Consider the following 10,671-nt stretch of genomic DNA (forward strand, 5'->3'; position numbering starts at 1 on the left):
GCGAAACAAAAATTTTACCATTCGCTTCATAGCTTAAAAGTTAATCTTTTGATAGAAGTTACCACTTTTTGCTGTATACTTCCGTGTGCAATTAAGCGGCAGCATATGCAAAAATGAGTTTTCGAGATATTTGAAGAAGCGCGTTTTGGATTCTTTACTACAAAGGGCGCCCATATGGGGGGGGGGGGCAAGTAGGGGCTCAAGCCTCCCCCCCCTTTGAAATTAGAACTTCCTTGCTTTTAGCACTTTTTTCTTTGCAAAAATGTAAAAACATTTCTTCTCCAGCAATTAATGAATAAATTATTGAAAATGTCAAATTTTAATAACTAATGTGTACTGAAATCGGTTTCTATGGGGAAAACATCCTTCTAAAATATGGGAAAAATAACTGAGCCCCCACCTTTAAATTTTGAACATGGACGCCCTTGTATACTACAAGAGGGAAATGATGGAATTAGACTTTTTTTTTCGCGCTTTTTTATTTTGCAGAAACCAAATAAGCAAGCTTGTATTGTCCGTTTTTCAGCAGTTGAGACTTGGCCACGCCCCCAACACGTGGTATCGGAAGATTCTATATGCGTCTTTTGGGGATGAGGCTTCAGACCAACACTCAGAAAGGTTGCCAGTTGGCCATCGTTATCGCGCTGGAAGAAGACGAGTGTTCTATAATTTTCTAAGAAATTACCTCCCACCTTCTTTCCCGAAAAAAAAGGTGTGCTACTAAGACAATTGTTCGACTTAAAAGTATTTTAAGATTTGCAGTGTATTTCTATACGTTTAGGGTTAATTTATCATTGATTTTGCAAAGGAAATCCTAAACTTTCTGTTTTTCACACTAACTAAACATTTTCTGCAAACACAGTGAACAGTTACAGGTGAAATTGGAACGAAAATGTTTCATTCTATTATGCTGAAACTTTCACAGAACTCAAACGTGGGTTTTTCACGAATTTTCTAATTATTAATCTCTGATTGCATTTTGTTAACTTTGTTGGTCAACCATTTCTCACCTTATTTTCGATCCATTTTTCTTCCTTAAAAGCGTTTTTTTATTAAGTATTACACAGTAGTTTGGGGATAAATGAACTACCTTTGCAATATTTCGAACTGTTTTACTTCGAACATGATAAAGAATTAACACATTTTCGAATTGCGTTTGTTGTTACTTTGCGAACTCGAGCCATTTTGAAAATAATACGTAGAATTTGTGAAGTAAACAAGCAAAAATTAATACCAAACGATTTTTTAACTATCACTGCATTGAAAAAATAATAATTAAAATAGAAAACGACAGACGACAACTTTAATTTCAAATTTTTCTGAAAATATTTCTCTGTCACCTCATTTTTGGCCCATTTCAAACAGTCAATATTTTGTAAAAAATGTTGGGTTGATGAAATCCTGTAGAGACAGTATGAAGAAGTACTGAACTACTATAAGACAGTATGAAGAAGTACTGAACTACTATTTCAATTTCTAGGCACTTCATTTTTAACCACACACATTTAAAGCGTACGAACAATTTTGGAAGCCACAGTAGGTAAGTTGCACTCTGTGTGACACATTTCAATATTTTAGTGCTATTTTTTTTTCAATATGGCTTTTATTCTTCAGAAATGAAAAAAGGAACAAAACAAAAATAAAAACTTTTCACATGCCAATATGGTTATCTACAGAATAATTGAATAAGTGCCTGAAACAACGTTTTATGTTACTGTTTTGACCTATTTATTTTTGTAAATACGAAAAAATATATGTTTTTTTTTTTTCCAAGTTTTTTCGATTACTCTAAAAGTAATTCAGTTCTTCCAGTACTTTTACGGAAGAGCGTTACGTGTGGGGATCATAAAATAAGCAAAAGTTTGTTGCCCGTATTCTAATACAGCTCCGAACATGGACAGATACAAGGAAGGGGCGATGGGGGGCGATCCCCACCTCCTTGAGTTGAGATGCAGAATTCTTCCACGGCATATTTTTGATACTGAAGTTGAAAAATTGTTTTAGCCTATCTTCAATGGTTTTACAAAGCTTTTGCAGTCTGGAAAATGAAATTGTTGCACATATCTTAACACTTTAGTGATAGGGATCCGAACTTTACACAGGAAGTATTTCAAAGTTCCAAAAGCTCAATTTTAGACGATTTTAGTGATATTAAATAGGGTTATAGGGTTTAAGGGCTCTTTTCAGGAAAGTTTCGAAAATTGAAGTCCCCTCCCCCCCTCCAAAAAAAGAGAAACTATTATAGGACACCTTTGATGCCGCTAAGGTAAGGGATGGGGTTTGGTACACTCCTTCGCAATTTTGCAGAAAAGGAAGTCCCCCCCCCCCGCCAAAATAACTGAAATGAGACGATCTTTTATGGTGTTTGGAAGGGGAGCGGAGGTTTGCAAATTTATAAAATGGTAAGGGTGTGAAATCAATTGCCCCCCTCCTTGAATAGTCTCTGTATCCGTCGTTGACTCTGAATGTAAAAGGCGTAATTTTTAGCAAGAAACGTTGCTATAGTCAACCTATTCAGTTGTTCAACATATCGCACATTGCCCCCCCCCCCCGCACCATTTAGGTGCGCTAACTTTGCGATTTTTGTGTCGAGAAAGAGCATTAAATTTAGATTTTAAATCAATAGCCGGTACGGTTTTCCCAAATTTTGAATTGTGTCGCTTTCCCTGCTGGGGTGCAATATGATTCTTTGCTAAAAACATGCATGATCATAAAAATATTGTGACTAGCGCTATCCAGAGGGGAAGGGGGGGAGCCAGTCTTTTCCCTTAAAACAATTGTTAGTGCGATTTTAGTAACTTAGAGCAAACCTAAGGAACCGTTCACAAGTGATTTCACGCTTGAAAGGGGTAGGGAAGGAGGGTTCCGGGTTTCAGAACTTCTGAGAGTTAGTCTCAAGGGGGAAGGAGGGGATTACAAGAAATGTGACTTCACACATTTTGGTTCAAATAAAAGCGATCGTTATAGCAATATGTTCATCGAACATTGCGTGAGATGTGACGAGGGGAGGGTGGCGTCGCGTTTGCGGGCGATGGATATTTGACAGGTGTCAACCTCTCCAGATAAGCAGACGTCCTGGTGAGCTATGGGCAGGAGCACTGAGGGGAGGTATATGCATGTGGAATGGTTGCACATAGATACAAGTTTATTTCATATATCTGTCCCGCACCCCCAAATCTACTGTCAACTCCTCACGTTTTCTATTTATTTATTGTAAGACTGGGGGCGGAGGAAGGAATGCATTTCAAGTTTGTTCTGGTTCATTCTTAGAATTCTAAAGAAAGGGTAGGGATACTATATACAAAAGAGAACATGTGACTAATCTCAACTAACGAACACATGTAGTTTAGCTATTTCTATTTTAATTTTTTTTCTCAAGCAAGAGTAAAATTGTAAAATTGTCTTAACATAAAAATGAAAAAATAAATAAATAAATAAAAATAAATAAATAAAATAAATGAATAAATAAAATAAAGATTAAAAGGAAACAAAATCAGATAAAATAAAAAAAAAAATAAAAAAAAAAACAACAAAAAAATTAAAAAAAAGAAAATGATTTTTTTAAATACGCCAGCAATAATGCTACGAAAACTGGTCCAGAACTAAATCCTACTACTTTCCTGTTTACGAACTAACGAACTAAACGAAATGTATACATCAATACATAAATTGTTTTAAGAAGCTTTTTAAAGGAATATTTGGAAATTCAAGCACTTTTCCTTCAATATGTAAGCGCACAAACCTAAAATAGTCCTTACACTAAGATTCTGTATAATCTTAGGAATGGCAGAGTCTCATCAATCTGCTGCATATCCAAGTGTTGATCAGGTAATCTACCCGAATGTTTGGAATGATCGAGTATCAATAAAATATTCAACAGGCGAAAAGTTCTAGGGAATAAACATTGAATAACAAGCAAGCTTTATCTTACGTTGGGAATTCTATGAATTAAAATAAATAAATTAATTAAAATCCTTTATTGGCATTTCTCTTTCAGCGTATTTAAAATTTTACTAGCAGTTTTAGTATTTTTAATTTTCTTTCTTTTTTTTCCTTTTATTTTCATGTAACATTTTTTCTATTTGATGTCCAAAACATTGAATAATATATATATATATATATTAAAAAAAAAAAAAAAGCACACACATCACCTTAAGCCAAATTTATCATTTATCCATTGATGTTTTAGAGTCTTTTTTTAGGGATGGCTCGAAATACATTCAAATTTTCCAAACAATAATCATTTTTATCAACAAATCGTATTAAAATTTTCCTATGCTGTTGTTTCAAGTTGATTCTGTGGATAGTTGCAAATAACTGAGATGAAGTTTATTCTATGACCTTTACACATCGATGCTCAAATTGTCAGGCATTATTGGGCTAATATAACAATAACAATAATAAAATTCTTTGTTATAATTTTCTTTTCGAGTCGAAACATTTTCATTAGTTTCACATCTGAAATTCAATATTTTCCACGAACACAATTCTCTTTCTTTTTTCATTATTTATCTTTTATTTGTATGTACTTTGTTTTACCCTTAAATATTTGATTTTTCTACTCTAGCACCAAAAGTTTTTAAGACAAATTTTGTCTGAACCTAGCCACTCAAGCCAATCAAGAGTAGGACAAAATTAAATTGAAAAAAGACGTTTCGAGAGAAATAATGTCGGGTGAAATAGTTATAAATGCTTCTAAGTTCAGAAATTACAGGAGAAAGAAACACCAAAGTTTTCAATCACATTCAGGTTTCACACATTTTTCAATCTCTAATCATCACTTTCAGTTTACTTATGGGAAACTCCGTAGAAAAGAGGAAAAATTATCAAAATTGTAAATTAATTTTTTTCCTCACAAATTTGTTATTAATGAAAAGATAATTGTCTAAAGTGCATGAAAATGACAAAAAATTGCAGCAAAACTCAAAATTAGAGTTATTAGGCTTCAAATCATTTCGTTATAACCATATTCTTATGAATAACTTTTTTATGCTACTTAAGAATAGCTGTTTAGTTTAACATTGTTGTGGCATTTATTTTCTTAAATATGCTATTATGAGCTCTAGAAGAGTTATATGGGTGATTTTCAAATGTATTGACACATTCCGTTCGGCACAATTTGAAACTTTTTGTTGTTATAAACATTAGAACTTTCCTAGGATTAAATTCCTCACAGTTATAGCTTTTTAATCAGATGATTATTATTGAATTAATTTGCTTAGATTTTAGAAATTCCAAAAAACTTCTTGGCAAGTCACCGTTTTTCTCCTGTTACCTTATGAACCACTATCTGTATTGCCCGGCTTTGCACGGTTAACCTCGAAAATAAAAGTTATATCAAGTGACACATGTTCAACAATCAGACTTCAGTTAGAGAAGGGAAAAAAGTAATGTAAAATTTCCCGTCAGAATAATCATTTTTAAAGATACAAAACAGCAAATCAAAAATACCCCAATAAATTAAGCGCAACTCTCCATAAATACAACTAAAGTTCTTGATTATCTTCTAATGGCAGTACAAAAAATGAAAAAAAAAAGATAAATCGCCGAATAATAATCAAAAGGGGAAATTTTTACCTCCAAAACAAAAACCAAATTTTATTTAGTCACAGCCGGGAAAAGAAAAGTGGCAACGTTCCAAACGGTAATTTAAAATGAGATCGCGCAAATGATAGTTTTCCCAATATGAAATTATGTTCCATTAGGCTTAAAAATGCTTTTAATTTTTTTCCCGGTGATTTTACAGCCTTTGTTTTTTTATGAAATGCGAAGAAATTATTTCAATTTCAAGGGTATTTTTTGTGGGGTTCGAATAGCGCCAAATGCGAACTGATCGGATAATTATTTCGGGTTAGAAAGAGCCATTTAATACCATTTACGGGCCATAAAATTAAAATTTGAACGATTCGGGACTTTTTTGGCGTTCGACCCTCCCCCTCCCCCCCCCCCCCCCTTCTCGGGTGCCCAAGTACCTCACTGCCAAATTTGGTCGCGATCCAACGTAAACTGGATTTGTATAGGGAACATACATACACAGATACACACACCTATAATACATTCACTGTCTCATTTATATACAACAAATGACCAAAAAGTGTTGGCTCCCAAAAGTGTTCGTATACACTTTGAAATTTTTTAGTAAAATCAAAATAACGTGAAACTGAATTCGAATATGAAGTTCAATATTTTTTTCACATAATTCCTATGTCATTCTAAACAAAATCCTGGAGTTTTCTGAAAATATTGACGGATCTTCTTTTTGAAATGGGTAAGAAAACGAAGACAAAGAAAGGATACGATACAAAAGTCATTGTACACTCAAATACATGATGGTTTTTTTTTCTTTCATTTAATCCCGGTTATTGAAGATACTTCACTTGACGCAATAGTTTTTTTCAAGGTAGACCGGGCAAATTCGGGCAACGCAGCTGGGCCTAAATAAAGGGTAAAGTTCGTGATAAAAGCATACTAAATCAAACAATAAATGATGTTTTCATTGCAATTACCAATGAACAGATAAAAAATGTCAGTACTGAAACCACTTTTTAAAGATTAAATAAAAAGTTCATTAATACAGATTAAAGTGAACTATCTCATGATTCTATAAGATATTTTCAGAGAGACAGACATATTTAGCGCGTCTAGATCGCGGTTAGCAAGATAAAGAGAGCATACTCCTTATTTTACGGCATGTGATATTAGTACTAATAAATATTGTTGGTCTTTACTCAATATCGTCGGGTCAACCTGCAATCGGTTGGCCCGACGATTTGGGGACGCTTTTCAGAGTCGTATAGGTTTTTTAAAATTTTACAAGAGTAATATTTGAGGTCTGACGTTGTATCATCAATAAGCTAAGGAGAATAGACCACTGGAGGGGTGTGCGAAGATTTTGCTTCAATTGGCAAATGATTCTACCTTTCAATCTAGTGAATTGAAAATATTTAGAAATATGCATCATTCAACAGACAGCTTAACAAATATTTTAACCACATGTCTTCCCTACGAGATATGCAAATTATTTCGAATTTTTGCAGGGGAGGGGGGAGATAAAGCGCGTGAACTGAATGAAATTTTATCGAAAAACCACAAAATCATGCCAACTTACATGTAAAAACCTTAGTTTTTTAAAGTGGGGGGGGGTGATTAAAAATTCGAAGTATTGTAGTGTATTAGGTATGTAGCCACTTTGTAATGAATCACTCGTATATAATGAATTTTGTATACAATTCTCCAAATTCAGGCCTCTTGCCAGAACAGAAAAAAATAACTCACAGGCTTGGAATTTTGCGCAGTAGTTTGTGTAAGGAAGTTACAAAACTACTACACCAAAGCTTAAAGTTAAGAATTAAAAATATTTTGTAAATTTTCTCTTTGATATTTTTCTAAAAATCTGAAAATTTCAAGTCTCTTGCCAGAGCAGAAGACATTAACTCAGAGTCACGAAATTTTGCACAGTAATTAGTGTTAGGGGGTCACAAATTTTCCGTATTAAGGCTAAGTGCTTTGAAGAATTCCGATTTTTTCAGTCCACTCTAATGTATAAGTATTGAAAGAAAAAAAAGGGCCCAGTTCATCTATTTTAACTCGGAAAATTTTAAACTTTTATGGATAAATTTTGTGCAAATTCTACGCCTGACACCGCAGAATTGCCTCTATTTTAGTTTGATTTAGTATTTTTTTAAAGTTATTAATTAACTTTATTTTTATTGGAAAATAAGCTTATTTTAATTTTTTTATTTTTTTTTCCGATTAACTTTTTTAATTACTTCTACGGAAAGTAGGAAAAAAAATGCTTGCATCATCGACTTCGGCTTTCACTTGCTTCTTTTGAAAACTACAGAAACATGAACCTCCTTGAAATACAAGTTCCAGGAAAAGAACAATGCTTACTTGCCTTGCCACCTGGTATTGCATTCTATACAAAGGGGTGTTTTGCTGCATAGTTAGATAAGGGGTTTACCACCTTTCCACTCTGTTCTTAAGGGGTTTAGGGTAATTTTAAAGCCCATTCTAAATGTATACACAGTCCCTAAACTCTTATCGGGGGAAAGACATCATGTGTCGGATTAAGGGCATAACAACTCCGCCTCCTCAGAGTGATGGACCGCAATCGCTACTACTTCGAGGGGAGAGGGTAAGGTGAAGTGTAACATCCTTTATGGACAATCCGTGTGGACGTTAAGCTACTGTGTAAGTGTTAAAACTAACTTCGTTTCTGCTGCCCCCGTAGAAACGAAATTGGTTAGCCCCCCCTCCCCCCGCGCTGGCAAATACTCGCCCTGCGGGTAGTCGTCATCTCTTAAGACGGCCTAACCGATGAACCTATAATTTTAAAACAATATTCAAAATAAAGTCACTTTTTATAAAGCACCGAAAATTATTCCATATTTCTAAACATTAACGTTCATGCAATACATAGAGAAATAATCTTGATTTTAATAGTCAATTGCATTAATATATTTCAGATTGATTTTTTATTGTTTTCTCATTTACTTTTATTTCTCACATGTAAATCCTTTCTTAAACAATTGGCCAGTTCCCGCCTTTTGTTCAACCAGGTTCTTTTTTTTTTGGGGGGGGGGAGCAAATTTTGTTCGAATAATGTTTTCAGCATTTTTAAAAAATAGCTGCTACTGTAGATCTACTGACTTTATATCCACTCTGTATGATCTGAAATTTTGTACAATTCATACAGATGCATCAAAGACCCAGCTCTTAAGAGCTGCTGAGTCCCTCCCCCCCCTCAAGAAAAGAGAGAGAGATACTAAGTCTTCAAAAAGAACTCAACCCTTAAGCATTTCAATGCCACAGTCTGTGTGGCGATGAAATTTTCCTGCCCCCCCCCTTTTTTTTCATCAGCGCATTTGCAATTTCGAATATAGGACGTTAGTGTTTAAAAGGATATCGTTCAAAATTCAGAAAGCCTATCCTTAATAGAAATGTTTCATTCGGAAAACAAAATACCTTACTTTTTTTTTGTAAATACAATATTTATAGTTTTGAAATTTTCAGTTTAAAAGGTAAAGATTCCCCGTAGACGACAATTACGCGAAGCTAGAAACGAAAGGAAAGAACACAAAGACATTTTCACAAATTTAAATGCCCGCCAAATTTAGGGTTGTCTCAATTGCAAGCGGTAGCGATCACCATTGCGCTAAAATTAGCTCTGCTTTCGGGAAGGCGTTCCGAAGTGTCTTCTCCTCGTGAATGCACAATACAATGAAGCTAATGTACAATAGATGACAAAAACGCTAAACAATGCAAAAATGAAAAAGTTGCCTTTATTGCTCATTACCTGCTCACGGCAGCATACACGTTTCAAAGTAATGGAAAAAAAATAATAAAATAATAATAATGTGGTCCGCTTTTATGTCAATAATGTTTTGTTTTATAAATTATCAATTTCAAACATTCGTTTTGCTTTCCTTTTTTTTCTGAATTAATACTTAACATTTCAACAGGGGAGGACGACAAACATTGAATAACTCTTTATCGTAGTTCTCTACTTTTTCCCAGCAGTGAATCTTTGTTATTAAGTTCGCACCATTTTAAGACTTAATTTTTTTTTCATCCTATGAACCGAACTTCATCGTCTGATTACAGAAGACAAACTCTATTGCTGTCATATTTCAAATCAGTAGTGTATCCTCTATTTTTGCTTGTGGCGGATCATGAGTCCCCAGGGTAATATATAATCGTAAAATTACTTACAATACATAAATAATTTAAATAGACTCTGAGTTTTCCTATTCTTTTTTTCTTTAGTCTCTTCAGATCAGGTGTTCGGTATACTGGACATGAACTTTGAACAGCTAATCATTTAATAGTTGATGAAATCACTTGATTTTTTTTTTTTTTTTGTAGTTGACTCTTTACATCCTGCTTATTATTATCTATGCAAGAATTTTTCGTTTTGGGATTGTAAACACTAACAAATAGGGATTGGGAGATAGGGACTGGCTCATTTCTTCAAACATGGAATCTCATCGTAAAGGCGAGGGTTTTTCCCCCCTTGATTTTTAAAAAAATATATGTATAATCTTCTATTGATCATTTCAAATGCTTGTATTATGTTTTATTATTGTTTAGAGAATATTTTACAATGAAGTTTGTTTGATGTTTCTTTTTTTATTTGATACATTTATTTCAAAAATGAATGTTTGGTAAATTGGATATATCAAAACTCTTTTAATTTTTCGCCAACATACTTGAACTTTCACATTTAAAATGCTCTTTACTAAAGTACAATGTCAACCAAATAAAAAAAATTTCGGTTAAGTATTTCATAACCCCGGTTGAAGGTGTTAGGTTAAATATTATTCGCATTCAACATAGTTTTGACAAGATATCAATGTAACGATCACAATACAGTCGTGTTCCGACTTACGCGAGGGATGCGTTCCAAGACCCTTCGCGTAAGTTGAAATTTCGCGTTGTGGAAAAGGGTATGTGTAAAAACTTTTATTAACATACTCATACTATTAAAGACACTTGTAAACACCACCTCAAACTGTTAAAAATCATTTCTTAACTATACATTACTGTTTCTTAAACAAAAAATCGAATTTTTATTTATTGTATTTGAAAAAAAAAAAAAAAAAAACGTTTTATTTAACATAAAAAACTGCTACGATGCACAAAGTCAATGATCAATGGGGAAGGAAGACG

This window comes from Uloborus diversus, chromosome 3 (genome assembly GCF_026930045.1).
Source record: "Uloborus diversus isolate 005 chromosome 3, Udiv.v.3.1, whole genome shotgun sequence".
NCBI classification, from domain to species: Eukaryota; Metazoa; Arthropoda; class Arachnida; order Araneae; family Uloboridae; genus Uloborus; species Uloborus diversus.